The sequence below is a fragment of the Triticum urartu genome, chromosome 1A (assembly GCF_056163025.1).
Source record: "Triticum urartu cultivar PI428250 chromosome 1A, HENAU_Tu73, whole genome shotgun sequence".
NCBI classification, from domain to species: Eukaryota; Viridiplantae; Streptophyta; class Magnoliopsida; order Poales; family Poaceae; genus Triticum; species Triticum urartu.
In genome coordinates, this window is record NC_141873.1 from 407426395 (window position 1) to 407449413 (window position 23019).

The 23019-nt window shown below is 45.4% G+C and overlaps 1 pseudogene; it reads right to left on the reverse strand.

Moving 5' to 3' along the window:
- LOC147991451 (uncharacterized) overlaps positions 1-4707 on the reverse strand; it is a 51552-nt pseudogene extending 46845 nt beyond the window's left edge.
- Positions 4708-23019: the final 18312 nt, after the last annotated feature.

A 23019-nucleotide genomic window follows, 5' to 3' on the forward strand; every position in this document is an offset into this window, starting at 1 on the left:
TAAGATAACGGATGGGTCTTGTCCATCACATCATTCTCTAATGATGTGATCCCGTTCCTCAAATGACAACACATGTTTATGGTTTGGAGACTTAACCATCTTTGATTAACGAGCTAGTCAAGTAGAGGCATACTAGGGACACTCAGTTTTGTCTATGTATTCACACATGTACTAAGTTTCCGGTTAATACAATTCTAGCATGAATAATAAACTTTTATCATGATATAAGGAAATATAAATAACAACTTTATTATTGCCTCTAGGGCATATTTCCTTCATGTATAGCTTGCTGAACCTTGCATTCTCATCAAGTGAAACATAAAATGATGAGCCAGGGTTGCTTCTCCTGACTTCATTAGCATAATTCCAAAGAAGCTTGTACTTCCCTTCTTCATCACCATATATTATTTTCGTTGCCATCCTTCTAGCTCTCTACAACTTCATCCTGCATAGTGTCATATGCCATTTTTTCTGAACAACCCTAGAAAATTTCATAAGTTTCATGTCTTGATCAACCCTAAACATCTCTAGGTACTTATGTGCTAGGAATTTAGCTGTGAAAGTCCTAATCTTCCACTTCTTGCTGCATGTGTGCTCACTCACATATCTTTTCACCATGAAAGCCATATTCATGTTATCATATGATGCCCACAAGTACCATGTGCAGTCTTCATCACACTTTGCTTTCAATCTCTTCCTGTCATTCACAGACAACTTGATATCAACTCTGTTCTGACATGAGTACTCTTTGATGGCAGTCCTCAAGAACTCTACACTCTCAAACACCTGCCCAACATGAAACTTTCGCCTATGAAGATCCTCTTCTCTGAAGGATTTGGACTTCAAATTGAGCTCTTCATCATCTGAATCAGGAGCCCACAAATCATTAGTCTCTGACATGTCTTCATCAGAGTGGTATGCTTGTTTCCCTTTCTGTTGATTGGTAGGAACTACTTTCTCTTTCCCTTTTGCTTTGCTTTCTCATTTGATTTCTTTTCATCTCTCTGCTCAGGTTCATCCTCATATACATTATCTGCATGAAATAATCATCACCATCTCCTATCTCATTGTCACTATCCACAAGCAGATCAGGTTCATAATCTTCATGATCAGTATCACTTTCTCTATCCTCTTCTTCCACTGCATAGTTCAGCTAGTTTTGCCTCGCACTCTTCCTCATTCTCAGATTTCCACCTACATCACCTTCTAGCACACCATTTGCATGTTCTTCATGTCTTTGATTACCATCCTATGTCTGAACTGGTGCCCTCTTAACAAACTCAAACTGGTTGACATCATCCTCCTCATCACACTCAGGATAGACAACTTGAATAGGAATAGGTGCCACATGTGTCTCTGCTTCCTCTCCTTTTCCATCCTCTGCTTCTAGTTGAACTTCTCCATGCTCTGCTTTTGACTTAGCTTCTCCATGCTCTGCTTCTGCCTCAACATTCTCTGCATTGCTATGCACTCTTCTTGTTGGGCTGAAAACTGGAGGGTGACTATCTCTTGGATGATTCACAACATCATCCTCACTAAGGTTAGCATAGAAGCTATAATCATGATCCAAATAGAGGCTGAAAAGTGGTGACCAATATCAAGAAACATTAGCATTCTGCCAGCCTGTTCATCATCAGTAATTGCCCTGAGACCATTTGTGCTAAGTGTGAGGATGGGGACACAGTAGAAAACCTTAACCCTCCCTGCCATCTCATAACCTATTTCTTCCACAAGATTTTCAATCATAATAGGAGACAAGGTGACCCTTATCACTTGATCATACCCAATGGAACGTCCATCTACATAAGAACGGTTCCTGCCTTCGCCAACAAAAAATCCACCATGGTTGATCTACACCGAAAAATTGCTGCTTCGATGACCTGACAGAACAACAACAGTAGTATATGCATCACAATCGATGATATCTTCAATTTGGTTACCTCTCAAAAACCCTAAGCCCCAATTCCCATAACCCCCAATTCCTGACTGAAAATCCTAGAAGAATCGATCCTACTTGCAACTAGAACACATCCGAGATGAAAATGCGGCCCTAAAAGGAGGTCTTTTGCCGATCAAAATGCATAAAGAGGCTCGGGTTCCATGGGGGCGGATACTTACTGTACACAGGGGGTGGCGACCCTTCTGCGCGATGAACAGGGGCCATCCCTGACGCCTCCGACGAGAAGAACACGCGCGGCAGCGCTGATCGTGCAACCGCTGATGAGCTCCACACCTCAACTCGCCTGCACCGTCGACGATCGCCGGGGGCGGCGTCGCCTATGCAGCAGCCGCTCCCCTGTTTCTAATCAAAGACGAAGAGGCAACATGAGTGGAGGAGGGGTGAATGGGTGGATTCCGTTGAGGCCAGGGGGCTAAGTGCAAAATATCAACGGCGACGCCTCCGTGGTTCGCCACATGTCCTGGACGACCGGTCAACACATGGTCAGCAACGCTCTACCCGCCGTGTACGTGCTACAGTGACCATATTTTCATGTCACATCGTATTTAGTGACCGTATCGAGTGTATTCCGAAGTTCAGTGACGGTATCGTGCTTCCGTCGCAACTATAGTGACTGTGAGTGTATTTATCTCAAATGGATAGTGCCTCGGAAGAGTCAGATTGAACCAGAACCGGTTTGTTAGTGTGTTGTATGACCAGTGCCATACCTTGCATCAACACGTGAATCTCGGCCTCCAATGCTTTGTTGCAATGGAACAGGAAGCGGTAGGCCGCAAACACCACCGACCCATCCTGATTCCTTAGTATCCTACCAGCCACGGCGCTGCCCTCTACCGGCGAGATGTTTTTAGTACCCTAATCTTGAATTATCGCTGATGGACCACAATGTTCAAGCTCGGCAGGTACTGTTGAATAGCTCAAATTATTGGACTCAAGACACCCGCAAATTAAGCCGCTGGAAAAGAGTTTAGAGATGTGTCGAGTCTTGGTATTCCTGCAAATTCCCAAGTAATAATTAGTGTTCATTTTTGAAATACTGCTTTGTACTCCCTTCGTACCGGTGCATAAGTCTATCTTATGAAAACCAAATAATCCCAAAACACTTAAACATGGTGCATTACCTCTCGCCTTGTTTCTGATTTCTTGAAATTAATAAAGGAATCAACCAATAAGGAACGTGGGGTGTGTATGTTTTTAATGATTTAGGACTACCTAGCATGGCATGCACTGGTCAGTTCATTGCATGCAATTTTATTAATTAGCAAATAAATATTAAGTACTTTTGTTTTCCCCTCCGTCTTTAGTCATGGTGCACAACGTAACATGACTTATGCACCCGTACGAAGGGACTACCAAACATTAGGTACGAGCACGTGGCAACTCCGAAAATTTTCGACGGCAAATTTAGTGACACGAGAATGAGGAAATGCCCCTTAATACCTGGGTGTATATACACCCAGAAATTGTACAAAATAATTAATAATTACAAAAAAAATAGTCATTGAATAAATTTGAATTTCTTTTGCACCAGTATGTTATTTTCTGCCAACCAAAACCAAGCGTTGACTTTAGGGCGAATCATACAAATTTTTTGGTCGAAATAGTGTAAATAGTGTCTTAGCCTTACTAGTGTTGATCACCCGGGAAAAACTCTAAAGGTGAATTATGTTCAACAATCAACAATAGTGAGCATCACTATCATTATTCAAATATATTTTTGTGAGAAATTACGGGAGTGAATTTGTTTGATATAATAATAATTCAGTTTTGTTAAAGCACATCTAGATGTGCCATAAGTATTGCATCTAACATTATTGCAGGAAGGTCCTAAGCCGACACATGTATAGGAGACCAATCGATCAAACTATGTGCGATGCATCAATCACAAACGATACTGTAATAAAATCATCACCGATAAATGAACTGTTTGTGATTGCTGATCCATCAAGCACGATTCATATTAGAGTTGTGTGTGTCAAATCGTGGCATACAGTTGATCCATATGAACTACTTACGACGAGACAAAAAACACAAACAGTTACCCACATTAAGATGTGTGCGATAAACGGCATACATTTCACTCGGGTGAACTGTTTGCATGAGCCAAAATAACACAAACAATTACCAAGGACAAGATGTGTGCGATAGAAAGCATACAGGTCAATCAGATGACATGTTTGCGATGATTCATAAGAACACAAACGATTCAGCTTAACAAGATGTGTGTGATACCCGGGAAACAAGTGAGTAATCATAATTATGTGCGAAGACCGATAATAACTTAGATGATTCCTACTAATAAGTTGTGTGTGTTATGGGAAAATGCTTGCTGGTAAACAATAGTCAGCGATTGATGAAATCATCACTGACAGGTTTCGTCATTTAATCTGTATGCGATGTGATTTGCTCAGTCTGCACAATATCTATGCTCTGTCTACTGAACAACAACATATATCCTTATAACAAAATGATTGCATAACCAAAATAAATATCCAATTACATAACTAACTACAGATAACATTTGCACACCTAAGTAAAAAATTACATGCATAATAAACTAGGAGAAACAATCATCAGATCATCTACTTTTTGTTGTGACGCTTGCCATTGCTTTGCTTCCGGCTAGATCCCTCGTGGTCTTGGGGAAGGAGACACTACCGCATGTCAACGATCCTCCTGTACATCATGTAGCTCATGTATGCCTCCTTGGCCCCGTACACGACGTGATCTTCATCCAATTTCTCCATCTAGGCCGAGTGACAGGAAAGATTGTTCTTGTTGAAGACATCCTTCATGTCTCTGTAGTAGGGGCCGATGATGGCCTTGGCGAGGGGAACCAGTGAATCCTTCTTCTGCTTCTTCCGGCCCCAGATCCTGTATTAGCCCTGGTTGTTGACAAGATTCTGGCAGGCGATGCTCGACTTCTTGAGCACCTTTAAATCATTGGTGGTGTCCATCGTAGTGAACCTGTAGTCATGGTTGTTGACAAACTTGACGAAACGCTCGTAAGGTCTTGTGGCCAAGCCGTAGTGGTAGACGAGGATCTGACTGCACACGCACATTTGGGTGACAACGACCTTTTGATCATACCCGATATGAGCGATGTGTACTCGATGTCGAACCCGACCACTTTGTACTTTTCTGTAGTAAGCAAAAACTCCATAGTGTGGATGGAGTTCTCCACCCAGATCGGGTCATTGGTGTACACCACTGAGAGCTCCGTGAACCTTCTCTGGGTGTCCACTACGACACGCATGATGAACCGGCGCTCGTCGTCGACAGCCGCTCAGAGCACCACTGGAGCCATGCAGAATACCCTCTCTGTATCTGTCGTCGTGGGTGTGCTTCTTGCAATATTGGGGCGCGATCGAAAGGTTGAAGAGAGACAAGGGTTAAAGGGCCACAATAATAAATGGGGGCCGGACGACCTATAATCAGCATGTCTTGACACATCATTCCCGATGGAGGATTCCAGTGCACGCTTGAGCACCCCACACACATTTTATTTGGCCATGCACGGGCTCGAAGAGGCGCCAATGTATCGTTGGTGAGTCTGTTCTCGTGCAACCATGTAGGTTACCGCATGCAACCATGCAAGTTTCCTGCCCGGCTCGTTTGGCCACGCGTCATCTCGGAGAGGGGCAAATTATGGGGGTTTATTGCAAAAGCTTTGCAAAAAAGAAGTGTGTGGAATGACTAAAAGCAACGCACTCGTTCGACAATAAGTTTACTCGTGTGTGATGAGGTAAAATTTACACATACGGGTAAAGAGGGACACTCATGTGCGATAATTCTGCGCTCTATAGAGCACATGGTTGAAGAAACCAACTGTGTGCAATAATGTTGAAGATCGCCGTAGAGGCCGCAATATAGATCGTTTGTGATGAGATCGACAGGGGAAACACATGCGAGAATGGTAAATAAAATCAAGTCAATTACATATTAAGTTCCAGATATTAATCGTCCATTGCATATTAAGGTCAAAATAGTACTACCAATATATGAGTCTCATACGACGCCATTTCAATGATTGTATCGCAAATGACAGAAATATTACAAGGTTCAAATTCTAGAATTACAAGGCTCGAATTCGAAGATTACAAGGTTCAAATTAATATTGGAAATGAAATCTAGCTTGTGCAGAACCTTTGTCATGCAGTTGTAGACACCCGCGCTGATCAGCTGAACATGAACATATGAGGGGTTCAAATTGCTATTAAAACTAGTTTCGCCACTTCAATATTTCTGCAAAGGGATCAGCCACTGACAAGTCATGTATGGTCTTGACATAATGACTTCCGATTACTCTGTAACTGAACTTCCAAAATGAAATATATCTCACCTCGGATTTCACTTGAATGCCATTCGCGTATTCAGAGGGATTGATATGAATGTCCATGGTTCCGCTATCGATCATTAAACGAAAGGGGTTTTGTTCATGTCTATGTTTTACTGAACCTGCTGGGTCACAAGCTTAAGGTAATCGATCTGCTGAGTGTTAGTGGAGCAAGAGTTATGGGAAAATATTTATTAAATAGTTTCATTAATATTCGAAATAGTTTCGAGAGGAACTAGAAGCATTTCGGGGTTTACTTCGTATTGATATTTAGGTGGAAAATATTTTCGGAGATGTTAAATTAATAATAAAAGGCTCTAATGATGATTAGGAGGCTTTTATAATTATTTAAAAATCAAAGGGCCTAAGAAAATACAATAAGGCAAAGTAGTGGAGAGTTATTGGGCCCTAGGGCCCAATAACAAAGGTGGCGCCCCCTTAGCCTCGGCAGACTGAATTGGAGTGTGGGAGTGTAACGCCTGGATAATTAATCTAGAGTAACCCTCTACCAATGATGCCACGTCACCACGATTACTATTGTTAATCTCGTGATGACTCAAATCCCGTTCGAATTCAAATTTAATATAAAGTTAAACAATAAAAGTTTTCAAACACTAAAACTAAAATGTTCTAAATGTGGCAAATAATTCATGAGTAGTAATAGTGGTGAAACCAACATTTCTTACAATATTTAAATGCACTAAAATAACCAAAATAGAGGGCGAAACAATTAATTTAATGCCTTCTATAAAGTTATAATAATATAACTAAATTAGTAGTGTGCCAAAATAATTGTGGCAGTGGCCTAATTAGTAATACTAATTTAGGTGCTAACTTGGTATTTTATAAAACTAAAATAAAAGAAACTTTAAATGAAAATAGTAAAGAAATAAAAGAAAAACAGAAAACGAAAAGCAAAAGAAAAGAAAACTAAAAAATAAATAGAGGAAACCCCCCTGTGCACCTAAGCCCACTGCCTACTATGTAAGGCACAACCCAACCCCATCTTCCTCCTACTTCTCTGTTCACAGAGACGCCGTGTGTTGGGGATATAACTATTGGGTATGACCCGCCCAGGAGGGGCCGGGTCATGCCACTGGCGGCTTAAAGACGAAGAGGCCCGATAAGGTCCAAGAAGATGTGAAGATGGCGATTCATAGAGCAAGCTTATTGAAGGCCCAAGACCCAGGGACGACTTGAGGCCCACGAGTATGAGCCGCCATATGTTTAACTTATGTTGTAAGGCAAGCTTAGTTAGATACTGAGCCGGACACGTTTTGTATGAGCCGGCCGGGATTTTGTAAGTTGCCAGGCATCAACCTGTATATAAAGGGGTGACCCGGCGGTGGGTTGACTCAATAAAACAACTCATCGAGAACTAGGTCAAGTGTATTCGCTCCCTGGTAATCGAAACCCAAGCAATACAACCTAAAGCAGGAGTAGGATTTTACCTCGTTGAGAGGGGCCGAACCTGGTAAATTCTATGTGTACTTTGTCCCGACTAGCCCCTTCAAGCGAACCAAGTTGCAATGCCTCCACACCTAAGTCCTTTTGCTAGGGCATCTGCCATGTTAAGTCCATGATAGTTGGCGCCCACCGTGGGGCCAACACACGGTGGTTCAAGTTCTTGAAGGGCAGCTTCGCCGGGATCAAGGGATACGCCGTCGGCCGGATGACTAAAAGCCACCGCGGCAAGCTCTACATCGACGACACTGGCTGGGGCTCCGAAGCCGGCTCAATCGAGTACGGATACCGGGTCCCCTTCGGCGGAATTCACGTCTTCATCAGCAAGATCGATGAGTCGGAGCCTGAGCCGGACACCTGCACCGACATCGTCGAGATGGCTCAGCGTGCACGACCCGCTAAGGTTCAACCCACCGTGAATCACGCTTTCATGGGTTTTACTCACGGAGTGGACCTTGAGGAAGGATCTGCGTCCGGTGGAGAGATGGGCACCTACTATGGTGATGAGTCCTCAACCAGCAAGACTGATTCCATATATCAATTGCAAGATGGTGGGCTTGGGGGCTGTTCCGGCAACAGTATTCCGGACCCCTACAAGCCGCCGAACAGAGTTGCGATCTTCATGGCCGGCACACAACCAATGCTTAATTCGACGACTGTTGCGGCTATGACCTCCAGTTCATCGACTGCGGCGACGGCTGGGGCAGCGGTTCTGCGCGCCCACTGGCTCAAGTGTTATCCGAACTCTTGGAGGCTTTGACGGCCTTATTGGCTGCAGAGGTAACACCCGAAAATCAAGCACATCATAAGGTGGATGTGGCGAAATTGCGAGATGAGGTAGCTCAAGCCAAGGAGGAATTTAATGCTGAGAATGCTAGGATGGCAAGGAACGAGCGCTGTTGGACGCTAAGACACAACGGATTCAGGCAGAGTCGTTCCGGCTTACCTTGGATCAGAATGCTTCAAACACCGATATGAGGAGGAGGCACCGGACCCGTCTACCCACAGAGTTTGAGGCTAGGAACCTCTTCAATACACCTGGGGTAGGAACCAGTGACGCGCCCGTGGTAAACCGGGTTGTCGAGGCACCTGTGACCGGAACGCCGGTTCAGCCACGTGTTGTAGACCCGCCTCATTTGAATTTGACTCTGCCTTAGCATGTTCTGACACCACCGGGTCATTATTCTGACCCTCCGGGCCATATGATTGTTGTAGCTACGCGATTGGCGGCTCTTCCCATTGAAGGCGAGTCTCTAGCCGTGATGGAAATACGAAGGGCTATAGAACTTCTTCAAACAGCGGTGGCTCAACAGGCGGCTTACTCATACAGTCGTGAACGGATTCATTCAACCCCGCGTCCAAGCCGGAGTTATAGCAGGCATATTGATTCGCCAACGGTTTCAAGTAGTGAGCGGTGATACATCTCCAACGTATCTATAATTTATGAAGTATTCATGCCAATATATTATCATTCTTGGATGTTTATAATCATTTTATAGCAACTTTATATCATTTTTTGGGACTAACCTATTGACCCAGTGCCCAGTGTCAGTTGTTGTTTTTTGCTTGTTTTTTACATCGCAGGAAATCAATATCAAACAGAGTCCAAACACCGCGAAACTTTTTGTGGATTTTTTATGGACCAGAAGACCACCTTTGGGCCAGAGAAGCACCTAGGGGTCCCCAAGGGGGCATAACCCACCAGGGCGCGCCTGGGGGCCGAGGCATGCCCAGGTGGGTTGTGCCCACCTCGGTGGCCTCCCGCACCCCCTCTTTACCTTATAAATTCCCAAATATTCTGAAAACCCTCGGGGTTAACCTAGATCAGAAGTTCCACCGCCACAAGGCTTTATAGCCACCGAAAACCAATCTAGACCCGTTACGGCACCCCGCCGGAGTGGGGAATCATCTCTGGTGGCCATCTTCATCATCCCGGTGGCCACCACGATGAGGAGGGAGTAATCCACCCTCGGGGCTGAGGGTTTGTACCAATAGCTATGTGTTTAATCTCTCTCTCACTCATGTTCTTCAGATGTCATGATCTTGATGTATCGCGAGCTTTGTTAATATAGTCGGATCATATGGTGTTTTTCCCTCTCTATCTTGTTGTGATGAATTGAGTTTTTCCCTTTGAGATTTCGTTGTTATCGGATTGAATACTTTTATGGATTTGAGGGCACTTGATATATGTCTTGCATATGAATACTCATGGTGACAATGGGGTATCATATTGATTCACTTGATATGTGTTTTGGCATTAAATTCACGGATTCGCGCGCTGACATTGGGGTAAACTACGCCTAGGGGTTGATGCACGTTCTCGTCTTTTGTTTCTCCGGTAGAAATCTTGGGGCACTCTTTGAGGTTCTTTGTGTTGGATTGAGTATTATGAATCTGAAATTATTTTGTGTTATTTTAGTACGAACTCTTGGATAGATCGATCGGAAAGAATAGCTTCGAGGTGGTTTCGTACCCTACAAACGATTTCTCCATATGTTCTCCGCTAGATAAGAACTTTGGAGTGATTCTTCATCGCACTTTGAGGGATGGTTATATGATCCAATTATATTAGCATTGTTGGGAGATTGCACTAGCAAAAGTACAGACCCTAGGCCTCATTTTCAAGCATTGCAATGCCATTTGTGCTCCATTTTATCAATTGCTACCTTGCTGTTTTTATTGTTCTTATTACAAAAATCAATATCTACTATCCATATTGCACTTGTATCACCATCTCTTCACCGAATTAGTGCACCTACACAAATTACCATTGTATTTGGTGTGTTGGGGACAGAAGAAACTCTTTGTTATTTGATTGCAGGGTTGCTTGAGAGAGACCATCTTCATTCTACACCTCCCACGGATTGATAAACCTTAGGTCATCCACTTGAGGGAAAATTGCTACTGTCCTACAAAACTCTGCGCTTAGAGGCCCAACACGCATCTACAAGAATAAAGTTGCGTAGTAGACATCAAGCTCTTTTCTGGCGTCGTTGTCGGGGAGGTGAGTGCTTGAAGGTATATCTTTAGATCTTGCAATCGAATCTTTTTAGTTTCTTGTTTTATCACTAGTTTGGTATATAAAAGAAAACTACAAAAAATGGAATTGAGGTTGCATAATATTGTTCATCTTTATAATGCATTTTGTGAAAATGATGGAAAGGAAAATTGTGCTCAGTTGATAGAAGAAGAATTCAATAGAATGTTTGGTATAAATGATGAGCATGATTGCAATGTTGTTAGTATGAATTCTTTGAATATCCATGATGCTAATGATATGCAATGCCATAAGCTTGGGGATGCTATGTTTGATGAAGATAATAATTTGCGCTCAGGAAAACGATTCTCATTTTTAACAGAAGCGTGATAAAATGTTGATTCTTTTTGCAGAAGATTAATAGATTGCCTAGGTTTTCCTATTTTTTCAGAATTTTTGGAGTAGCAGAAGTATGGTTGGAGTACATATTACTACAGACTGTTCTGTTTTTGACAGATTCTGTTTTCAATGCATAGTTTGCTTATTTTCTAATTTCCATGGCTTATATTGCTCAATATAAATTGTGGAAATGATATGCTACAATAGGCTTTGTGTGAGAACAATTATGAATCTTGTCTTTGACAGTACCAAAAGTGAAATGGTTTGCTCTTTATCATACTAACCTACCTCACAAAGTTTCGTTAAGTTTTGTGTGATTGAAGTTTTCAAGTTTTGGGTGAGATGTCGAAATGAGGAGAATAAGGAGTGACAAGACCCTAATCTTGGGGATGCCCAAGGCACCCCAAGGTAATATTAAAGGAAGATCCAAGCAACTAAGCTTGGGGATGCCCCGGAAGGCATCCCCAAGCAACTAAGCTTGAGGATGCCTTCCGTTTGTGCTCCGTTTTATCAATTGCTACCTTGCTGTTTTTTATTGTTCTTATTACAAAAATCAATATCTACTATCCATATTGCACTTGTATCACCATCTCTTCACCGAACTAGTGCACATATACAAATTACCATTGTATTTGGTGTGTTGGGGACACAAGAGACTCTTTGTTATTTGATTGCAGGGTTGCTTGAGAGAGACCATCTTTATCCTACACCTCCCACGGATTAATAAACCTTAGGCCGCGCTTGGTATGGATGCAATCTTATATAGGTGTATATAACTTACAGGTGTAAATTACCGACCCAGAGCTATTTCCAACTGGAAACTAAGACAATGGGCGGACACCTGTATTTTTTATACGAGTGTGTTTAGAAGGAAAACGACATTCTAAACAAGGCCTTAGGCCATCCACTTGAGGGGAAATTGCTACTGTCCTACAAAACTCTGCGCTTGGAGGCCCAACACGTGTCTACAAGAATAAAGTTGCGTAGTAGACATCAAGTGGCACCATAACCAGCCTCGTAGGCATAACCCGTCGCGTGCTGATAACAATGATCAAGCTTTGGTGGATCAAGGCAGGGCGCGTCGAGAGGCTGAGCTGGCGGCTCAGTTGGCGGCTCAACAACAATCTACCCATCGGTGTCTGTGGAGGCAGGAGTAACCTCTAGAACCCTTGGTGTGCCGTGCTTAGTGCCGGCTTTATGTAATGAGCGCTTGCCCAAGGATTTTAAGGGCCCCCGCAAGGTGCCTAATTACACGGCGGACCAGCCCCCAGAGGCCTGGATTGAGAGCTATGAGATGGCCATGAAGATGTTTGACGTTAGTGATGCTACGTGTGCTAAATACTTCACCATGATGTTGGATGGGTCGGCGTGCACTCGGCTAAAAGGATTGCCACCTAACTCAATCAGGTCATGGGCTGAATTGAAGATGCGTTTTATACAAAATTTCAAAGACACGTGCAAACAACCTATGTCGATTCTTGATTTAGACTCTTGCGTCCAGGGTGAGGGCGAATAAACAACCAATTGGGTGCGCCGGATCTCGGTCGTTATCCACTCATCAGACATTATCAATGCCGGTTCAGCCGTCCTGATGTTGAAAAGAATTCCAGTTCCTTCCCCTTAAGCAGAACCTGGGGTGGCTTAAGCGCCACTGCAATGATATGGGAGAGCTCATGGCGGCTCTTGTCAAATACGCCGACTCTGATAGTACTAAGGAACCCGAGTCTGATGAGGAGAAGGCAGGCAAGGGGAAGAAGAATGGCAATGCAAAGGGACAACGATATAATACGGCGGGTCAAGGTAACAATGGTAAGCGCAAGCAGATGGGCGGCGGTTCAGATTTTGTAGCTAATACCAACACACAGAGTAATAATCAGCATCGCAATGGGAAATCGTCAACACCCCGGTATGGCGGGTCAAAGTTCAACCTTGAGGCAATGATGAATCAGCCTTGCCCAAAGCACGGTACGCAAGAGAAGTCGGCCAGTCATATGTAGAAAGATTGCTTCATCATGAGGGAGTACAGAAATTCCATCTTTTTCCGGAACAATCATGGCCCGCATGGCGGGTCAGGCTCCGGCTCTCACGGACCTGGCTTTGCAAGTGGCGGCTCAAGCTCCGGTTTTTAGGGCCAAGGCAACCAAGGTGGTTTTAATCAGCAACCTAGTCAAGGGAATCAACAGCATCAGACCGGTTATCAGAGTAATCCGAAGCAGCTGAATAGTGGTCAATATCATGTGTTTACCACGAGCTTATGCAAACAAGACCAGAAGATTCATAAACGGGCGGTGAATGCAGTTGAGCCGGCAGTCCCTCGATACTTGCAATGGTCTGAACATCCTATTGTATGGAGCCGTGAGGATCACCCGCCCCGGGTTGACAATCAAGGTCAGTTGGCTTTGGTGGTTGCCCCTCGGGTTGGAGGGTAACCCTAGACGTCGAGGAGTTCCCACTTGCCATGACGTTGAGTGACGAGGTCCGTTGTCTCCCGACTTTTATCACCCGGAGAACACCCCCAAATCTTGGATTAGAGAGGGGTCCAATCCGTCTTCGGAGAGAAAGATGAGTTCACGTCAGCAATTGCCTCAAAGGGTAGAAACCTTAAAGGGTACGGGTCGTCTAATTGGGCTTTGGATCTTTGGTACTACTCAATTTCCTCCTCTAACAGTGCAGACACATTTACATAACTAGATACCCTGCGTGTTGCTGCAGGAATTAGCTGCACTATATTTCAATGAGATTTGATTGTGTGGAATATGAACATTTAGATTATTAACATGTGAATTAAAATTAAAATACATACGACTTATTATATATGATTATGTATATAGTTGTAAACAGTTATTTAATATAGTAGACGTAGCTCTAGCTAGACCGATGGTAAAACCTTTTTATTTCATCCTAATAAAGTCAGGTATACATAGCGTCCATGCCCATTTTTGCAGCAAAGTTGTGGTTCTTTCATTTTCAAATAGACATATGTTGCTTTATTACAAATAGAAATACAAGTTCACATCCGTGCACATCAAAGTTTACAATGATTTTTTATATAAATGCAAATGGACAACGCATTTTGTACGTAGAAATCTAGTCACACTGATGGAAGAAAAAAACACAAGTCCACTGCGACTAGCCATGAGCTTTTACAAAAAAATATCATCACCATCAATTAGTGCGCTCTTACTATCCACAAGTCTGCTTTTACGTTGGATTTGATGGTCAAATGCTGCTAGTAATCCAACACCGTCCGATGGCCAAACCTGCTCTAGGGTTAGGTAACCCTGGCGACACCATGGCGGCGGCGCAGCCGCCGCCCCCGTCCGGCGTGGCTTCGGCCCCTGCCGGCTGCCGTCCCATGTGCAGACGACGTCTGCCCTATGGACACCTTGCGGCCCCGTCCGCGCGCTTGCCGTCGGGACTCCCTGATCGGCTCGGTCCGCAGCTCTCATCTATGATAGAGTTTGGCGGCTGCACAACCCTAAACCCGTTTGCTAAGGAAACGCATCGGAGCAACACCGCATATGCAGCCAGATTGAAGGCAAGGTTCGCAGTTTTCCTTAAGGTCAGGAAGCCACCGGATCGCACCACTCCAACAGGCAGGTCGCCGGACAAACTAGCTCCATGCGTTGCGATGTCGCCGGCTGCGTCCCCCTTTGCGATCCTGTCGGCTGCAACCATGGAGAAACCGGAAGGCAGTGGGGGCGATTATGGGGCTCCCCTAGTGGACGCTACCCGCCCGAAGCCGTCTGATGGTGGAACCGGGGTTGCCCTGGTAGGTAGTGCATGCGCGCCGGCCACCGTGGCGGTGTACAGGGGCCTCAGTTTCGCCTCTGATGCAGATTCTACCTTCAGTAGGAGCAGCCGTAGAGAAGGCCGGCAAGGTGTTCACAAAGCCAATACAGCTTACCAGGAGATGCGTGGACTTGGCAGTCCAGCTACTGTTCGGCGCAGGGGGCATTCGTTGCTGTTCAACCTGAGTTCGTGGACTTGGCTAACAGAGATGCTACAGCAGATTAGTACTACCAGTGTGGCAAGTGCAGCTGCAACACAGGTGCAGGAGGCGTTCGTTGCTATCCAACTTGAGTCGTATGCAGCGGGCCAACAGTGGCACAACTCACTTGTCCCCTGGAGGTCCAATATGATCCTGGCCTTGCAATACCTCTTGTCGAACGCCCGCGCTGCAGATGCAGAGATGTCAGAGGACACATCCACTCTTGATAAACACAACACTAGTGACCTTCTGGATGTTGGTTGTCAGGATACTCTGGGCACTGCTTTGGTAGTGCACGCCAAGGTGAGCGTGAAGGATAAACCCGAGGGGACACCAGAGAAGCAGAGGCTAGGTGAGATGGGAGGTTGTGCGGCGTCTGTCGCTTTGGAGAAGGTGAGGGATGATACCATGGAGGCAACCGGCCCTGGGGCCGCCGGTCAACTGACGGGGCCATCAATGGCGCCCCGTCAGGAGCAATGAGTACCTTAAGTTGGAACTGCCGAGGGGGAGGGAACTCTCGGACAGTTCGGGATCTCGTGAGTTTGGTGCAAACTCATTCCCCTTGTATTGTCTTTTTATGCGAAACTAGACAGTCAAAAGAAAAAAATGAAAAGATATCGCCCTCGATTAGGCTTGAGTGGTTTCGAGGCAGTTGATAGCAATGGTCTTAGTGGAGGTCTCGCACTATATTGGCACGAATCTGTGCAAGTTGATGTAAAAGATATGAATGAACGATACATTGATGCGTATGTGACTTCTGTAGCAGGTGAGCCACCTTGGAGGCTCACTTGCGTCTACGGCGAGCCCCGGACGGAGCACCGACACCATATGTGGTCGCTCCTTCGGGATCTTCACCTTCGGGTAGACATGCCATGGGCGGTGATTGGCGACTTCAACGAGGCCATGTGGGGATTCGAGCACTTCTCTGATACTCCTCGCCCGACAGGTCAGATGATTGATTTTCGTGATGTATTGGAATTATGTGGACTAGGTGATCTTGGTTTTTCAGGACTGCCGTACACATATGATAACCGGCGGTCCGGACGAGCAAATGTCAAGGTCGGCTGGACCGGGCAGTGGCAAATAATCTATGGCGTGATTTATTCATGGAGGCGAAAGTCCAACACTTGGTGGCACCAACCTCTGACCATGCCCCGATCCTCCTTCAGTGGGTTCCTGAACTGCCTAGGGAGAAGGCGGGCAGGAGGTGTCGCCACTATGAGGTGGCGTGGGAACGTGACCACGCACTGCCGGAGGTGATCCTATAGGCTTGGACAGCGGCTGGTAGTATGGGGGACCTAGGAGACGTTGCAGCGGCCCTAGGGGAGCTCATGCCTGCGTTGCAAGGGTGGAGTAAGAAAAAATTTGGTAACGTGATAAAAGAGATTAATAAATCACGTACCCGCCTTGAGGAACTAATGGCTATGAATGCAGATCAAAGAACCATCAGGGAAGCCAGAGACCGCCTGAATGAATTACTCTATAGGGAGGAAATGATTTGGATGCAATGGTCTCGTATTGACTGGCTACGAGAAGGCGATCGGAACACTAATTTTTTTCATCGTAAGGCGGTTTGGCGGGCACGGAAAAATCGTATTAAATCTCTTGCTGATGAGTCTGGGGAAGTACAGACGGAGAGCACCAAGATGGCTGATATGGTCACTGAGTATTTTACCAAGCTTTTTACTGCCGATCCATCCCTTTGTGCAGACCCAATAGTTAATCTTCTTGGCACTCGTGTTACTAATGGTATGAATGACAAACTATGTGCAGAGTTCTCTGATAAGGAGATAGGAGATGCGCTTTTTCAGATTGGTCCTTTGAAAGCGCCAGGGCCGGACAGCTTCCCAGCCCATGTGTTCCAGAAAAACTGGTTGGTCATGAAGGCCCAAGTCACTGCCGCTGTAAAGGAGTTTTTCCGGTCAGGGATTATGCCAGAGGGGGTGAACGACACTGCCATTGTTCTCGTCCCAAAAATTGATAATCCGGTAAAGCTTACTGATTTTAGGCCCATAAGTTTATGCAATGTTATTTATAAAGTGGTGTCGAAGTGCCTAGTGAACAGGCTAAGACCTATGTTGGAGGACATCATATCACCAGAACAGAGCGCTTTCGTTCCAGGTAGACTGATTACAGATAATGTTCTCGTTGCATTTGAGTGCATTCACCATATTCAGCAGGAGAAAGACCCAGCGAAAAGTTTCTGCGCCTATAAGCTGGATCTGTCTAAAGCTTATGACAGGGTTGACTGGGGGTTCTTGAGGCGGACGATGCAAAAGTTGGGTTTCGCTGACCGATGGGTGAACTGGATTATGACTTGTGTCACCTCGGTTAGATACACTATCAAATTTAATGGCACCCTCTTGGATTCGTTCGCACCGTCGCGCGGGCTACGGCAAGGTGATCCCCTTTCACCATTTTTGTTCCTGTTTATTGCTGATGGGTTATCTGCTTTGTTAAAGGATGGAGAGGAAAAGAGAAAATTCTCATCCCTGAAGGTATGCAGAAGAGCTCCAGGAATATCTCACTTGCTGTTCGCGGACGACACCTTGCTCTTCTTCAAGGCTGACCCACAAGAAGCAGAGAATATCCGCAATATTATTTTGGCTTATGAAGGGGCCACGGGGCAGCTAATTAATCCGGCTAAATGCAGCATTTTGTTTGGGAAGCATTGTCCTGAGATCTATAAGGAAAATGTGCGTATGACTCTACAGGTTCAGCTCACCACTTTTGAAGAAAAGTACTTGGGGTTGCTGACGCCTGAAGGTAGGATGTCCAAGGGTAAATTCCAAAACCTACAAGCACGCTTAATGAAAAGGATTATTGCTTGGGGAGATACACTTTCTCTCGCAGGGAAGGAAACAATGATCAAAGCTGTTCTCCAAGCTATTCCCACTTATATGATGGGGATCTTCAAGTTGCCCATGTCTGTATGTGATGACCTGAACAGAATGGTTAGAAATTTCTGGTGGGGTTTGAAGGAGGGTAAGCGGAAAACACACTGGATGGCTTGGCCAGAGATCCAAAGGCATAAACAGTGCGGTGGTCTGGGATTCCGTGACTTCAGGGTGTTTAATCAGGCCCTGCTAGCGAGGCAGTCTTGGCGTCTTCTAATTAAACCCAATAGTCTTTGTGCGCAGGTGTTAAAAGCTCGCTATTACCCCGACGGACGGCTAGAGGACACAGTGTTCTCTGGGAACTCATCTGTTACCTGGCAAGCGATCCAACACGGCCTCGAACTCCTCAAAAAGGGGCTGGTGTGGCGGGTCGGCAGTGGGACACAAATTCGCATTTGGCGGGATCGATGGCTGCCTCGGTCACCCTCAGGCCAGCTCATTACCTCGCAAGGCACGTGTAGACTTCGAAGGGTCTCGGACCTGATGGATGCGAGAGGTGCTTGGAGGTTGGACCTTCTTCGTCGTCACTTCCTGCCAGTCGACATCGACATCATCACAAGCATCAAGACCTTTCCACGCGCCACGGAGGATGTCCTAGCCTGGGCTCCGTAGAAATCTGGTGTCTTCTCCGTTCGGTCAGCCTACCGCTTTGCCATGGACGAGCGCGAGCGTCCATCGGCAAGCGCCTCGAGCAGGGCACCGGATGGTCGTCGCGCCATCTGGAAGACCATATGGGGGTGCCCTGCTCCCCCAAAGGTACGAGTGTTTGCATGGCGGCTCGTCTCAAACTCCCTTGCTACTTGGGCTAATAAATTTTCTAGAACTTTGGAGCCTAATGATATGTGTCCACTTTGTGGTGTGGAATGCGAGGATGTCTTCCATGCTATGTGCAGATGTCCACGGGCAAAGGACCTATGGGGCGCGATGGCGAAGGACTGGATTCTTCCGGACATCAGTTTGATCCAGAACACGGGGCCGGAGTGGTTATTCGGTGTTCTGGAGCCCCTCTCAGATACTTCTCGCATGGTGGCCCTAATGATATTCTAGAGATCATGGCACGTTCGTAATAAGATCATTCATGACAAGGAACCGCCCCCCACAGAAGTTTCCTGCAGATTCTTGCATAGCTATATTTCTTCACTTCTCTGTATTCAGCAGCACCCAATGGGAGATGTTGTAAAAGGCAAAATGGTGCTCACAGACCCGGCATGCCTAGCTGGTGTAGTTGCTGCGCCGGCGCCGAGCACGAGAGGCGCAGATTCGCGACCAACAGAGAAGTGGGAGCCTCCCTCTGATGGATGGCTAAAGCTGAACGTCGACGGTGCCTTCTCCGAGCACGCAGGTAATGGTGGAGCTGGTATGGTCCTGAGGAACAGCGACGGCAACATTATCTTCACTTCATGCAGACACTTGTTTGCATGTGATAATGCACTACAAGCTGAGTTGGAGGCGTGCAAAGAGGGAATTTCTCTTGCGCTGGAATGTTTATCAATGAAACGGACAGCTCAGTGGCTGCAATGATGATCAGCCAAGCTGCTGTTGATCGATCTAAGGATGCTGCACTAGTCCAGGAGATCAAAATGCTAACCAGGGGTGATAGGAGGGTCCAGGTGAAGGCTATTAAACGTGAGAGGAATCAGGTTAGTCACGAGCTTGCTCGTATAGCTCGTACAGACATAAAAACTGCAGTTTGGCTGGGTTCTGGCCTTGAAGGGATTGTAAATCTTTGTGTACTGGATCAGCTTGATTCAGGTTGATTAATACAAATCCTTTTTCCCCCGCAAAAAAAAAATGCTGCTAGTAAAACTTTGTAGCCCATTACTATGTCCTATCCATTTTTCACCCTTGATTAGGAGGCAACCCAGGTAGCGCACGGGGAGTTGCTTTTCTTATTTGAGTTGTCGGTTGTGTGGGGAGTGCGCGCCGACCGGAGCGCAGAACAAGTGATTTTGCGCTCAGGCTTAGTTTAGCATGTGTATATATACATACAATGCATACAAACGGTTTATTGATTTGCTGATTTTGCGCTCATGCTTAGTTTAGCGTTTGTATGCATTGTGATTCGCATCCTTGAGTGGATAAGGTTCCCAATTATTGATTTGCTCAAGGTCAAAAAAAAATATTGATTTGCTGATTTTCGCCATGACCAAAGTGGATATGTGAGATGAACCTTTACGCATAGAGCCTCCTGAAATGGCAGCCTAGTGTCTGCGTTTTCAGGCTTGGTCAGAGCAAGGTTGCAGAAAACTTTTGAAGGTGATGGGCATGACCAGTAGCTACTTTGGGCAACCATTAAAATATATGCTGGGGTGTCATCTACTAAAGGTTCCATCAACCAGCATGCTAGTTTGGATATTTAAAACCTGGCACTTCCATCCTGCATTAGATACAGTTCAGCATTGTTTCCATCCGGTGGATTAACTAGAAGTTGGCACCCAAATCAACAGTTTGAATTAACTGTCGTTGTTTATTAGGATGCTTGAATCCAAGTACATTCAGGCAATGTGCCAATTCGTACAGTCGGGTAAGTGGTGTTGTAGCAGCTATGTTCATTTGTTTGCATCACCCTGAATCAAAATCGCTTCAAAACACACGTACGATGTTGACTAATACTTCCTCTGTAAACAAATATAAGAGCGTTTAGATAACTAAAATAATAATCTAAACGCTTTTATATTTCTTTACGGAGGAAGTACATTGTAGTGAACGGCTCTATACAGAGGCAGAATTCTGCCATGCGCATTGCGTCGGTAGAACTAAAGCATGCTGCCATGAGAGAGGATTTTCTACCATGCATGCATGTTTTCTTATTCTTCTTATGTGGGCCCATGAATATCATATATACAGTGTCTCTAGTCACTAAGTTTCATTCAAACAAATAGATGCCTGATGTATTTTGGAATAGAACTTTTTTTTTACTTTCTATTTACACAAATGTGTTTTTTCCGGCAAGATCTATTGAATATATATTTTGAAATTACTTTTTTGACGACTAAATCATCAGGTTTCAAACTTGTTTCATCGAAAATCATTAATTCCATACAAGAAAATCAATAATGTGACAAGGTCGTTGAAACAAACAAAAAATCTTGAACGTATTTAGACAAGATTTAAAAATTGAGTCTTCAAACATGGTGACACATTATGAAACTATAACCCACAAAAAAAAGATTATGAAACTAAATAATATTATGTAACATGGTAAAACATTATGCAACTATCAACAACTAGTTTTACTGTGAATGACTGGCCGATATGACCATTGATGAAATACAGGTGCTGGACTGAGCAATACTAATAAAATATGTATACATGAATGTGAATCTCCAACAAAATCAAGGGCCAACACATGCACAGGAGATCCCGTGCATAGTAGATATGCTTTTCTCATGCTGCCATGTCTTGTCTTTGCGGTATTGTGAGTTTGTGACAAACCACCGAATGGGCCGGCCTATTAAGCAGAGAAAAGCTTGATATAGGAGCCATTTCGTGCGCACCAAAGACTGTCAAATTTTTGCGTACGTCTCGGGCCAGGCCCCTAGCAGCGTGTAGGAGGCAGTGGAAGACACGGCCCTCTTGGTTTTTACCGGCAGGCATCCCACATGCATGGGCGTGGAGCCGTGGACGGCTCAGTATCTGCAAACGTAGAAAATTATCACTGCCATGCTCAACTTTATAAATGATGACGGATATTTTGAGTGGTTGGATGCAACAAGGTGTTGTACTACTTTTTATGCACGGCGGCTTGCTGTCTTCACATACGGGCAAACTTGGTAATGAACATTTAAAAGCCGACGAATGTTTGTGTGATCTAAAAACAAATGGACTAATCTTATTATCTCGTCTAGCATCCATAGATTTGCAACCTACTGTAATAACACCATTTTTCGGCCAACAAAAAAAATCGTTCTACTAAATTATAAGAGAAGGTCAGATTAGATCTCCTCTCGAGTAGCTCCTCCCCCGAGCGGCTCCGTAGGCGCCCTCCTCAACCCTAGAACTCCCCCCTCCCGATCCCGGTTCCATAGGCCACCGATGCTGCCGATCGGTGGCGGTTGCTGTTCTGGGGTGCTGGTCCTATGGAGTCTTAGCACGACGACTTCCCGACTGTCTACTACAACAAATTGTGTCCGGCTCCGATGATGGAGGGATGATGACGGCGGCGCGCCTTCGGCTCGCTTCGGTGCTTGTAGTCGTCGCTAGGTGGTATACGGATCTGGATGTAATTTTTATTTCTGGTGTTCGTTGTACTGCCATGATTGAAGATGAATAGATTGGAAGTTCTTCCGCAAAAAAAAGACAGAGAGCAGGAGAAGCGCTCCATGGGCGGAGGTGGGGTGTTGGCTGGGCGTGCAGGGCGGCGCAGCCATGCCGACCATGGCCTGATATTCTTCGGCGGAAGGGTGATGTAGAGGTGTCGGCGGGCCGCCAGCTGCCGTGTGCTCCGATCTGATCTGGGTCTCAGGGTGGATTGAGGCCAATGTGGACATGCGGGGCTGCCATGTTCTCTACGGCCAGTTCAGCAGGAAGGTGACGGTGGTTTGGCCCTGTTGATCTTCGAGTGCCAAGTTGTCGATCTGCTTCATGCTGGCCTCCTCGATCTAGACGTCGACGAGTTCCAGTCTTTCTCTTGGAGATTTCCGCTGATTGGTGCATAGTGCCACTGAATATCTAGCTAGATCGAAATCGATCCGGTCGTGTGCTCCCTTATCTTCATCTAGTGAGACTTCATGAAGGCGCGGTGCAAACCTTTCACTTTCTTGTCGGTGCCGTGAGACATGTCTAAATATAGATTTCCATGGTATTGGCAGAGATGGAGAAATCCGTAGTGGCCGCGATATTAATATGTTCTATTTATCAAAAAACTAAGAGAGTTATAATGTTTAACATCGGCTAAAGCCTACAAATCTATATCAGGGTATGTGATTGTACTAAAAGGTGTGTGCGTAAATGTGGACACAAAACGTCGCACGCCCCGAATGCGTCAACGGACAG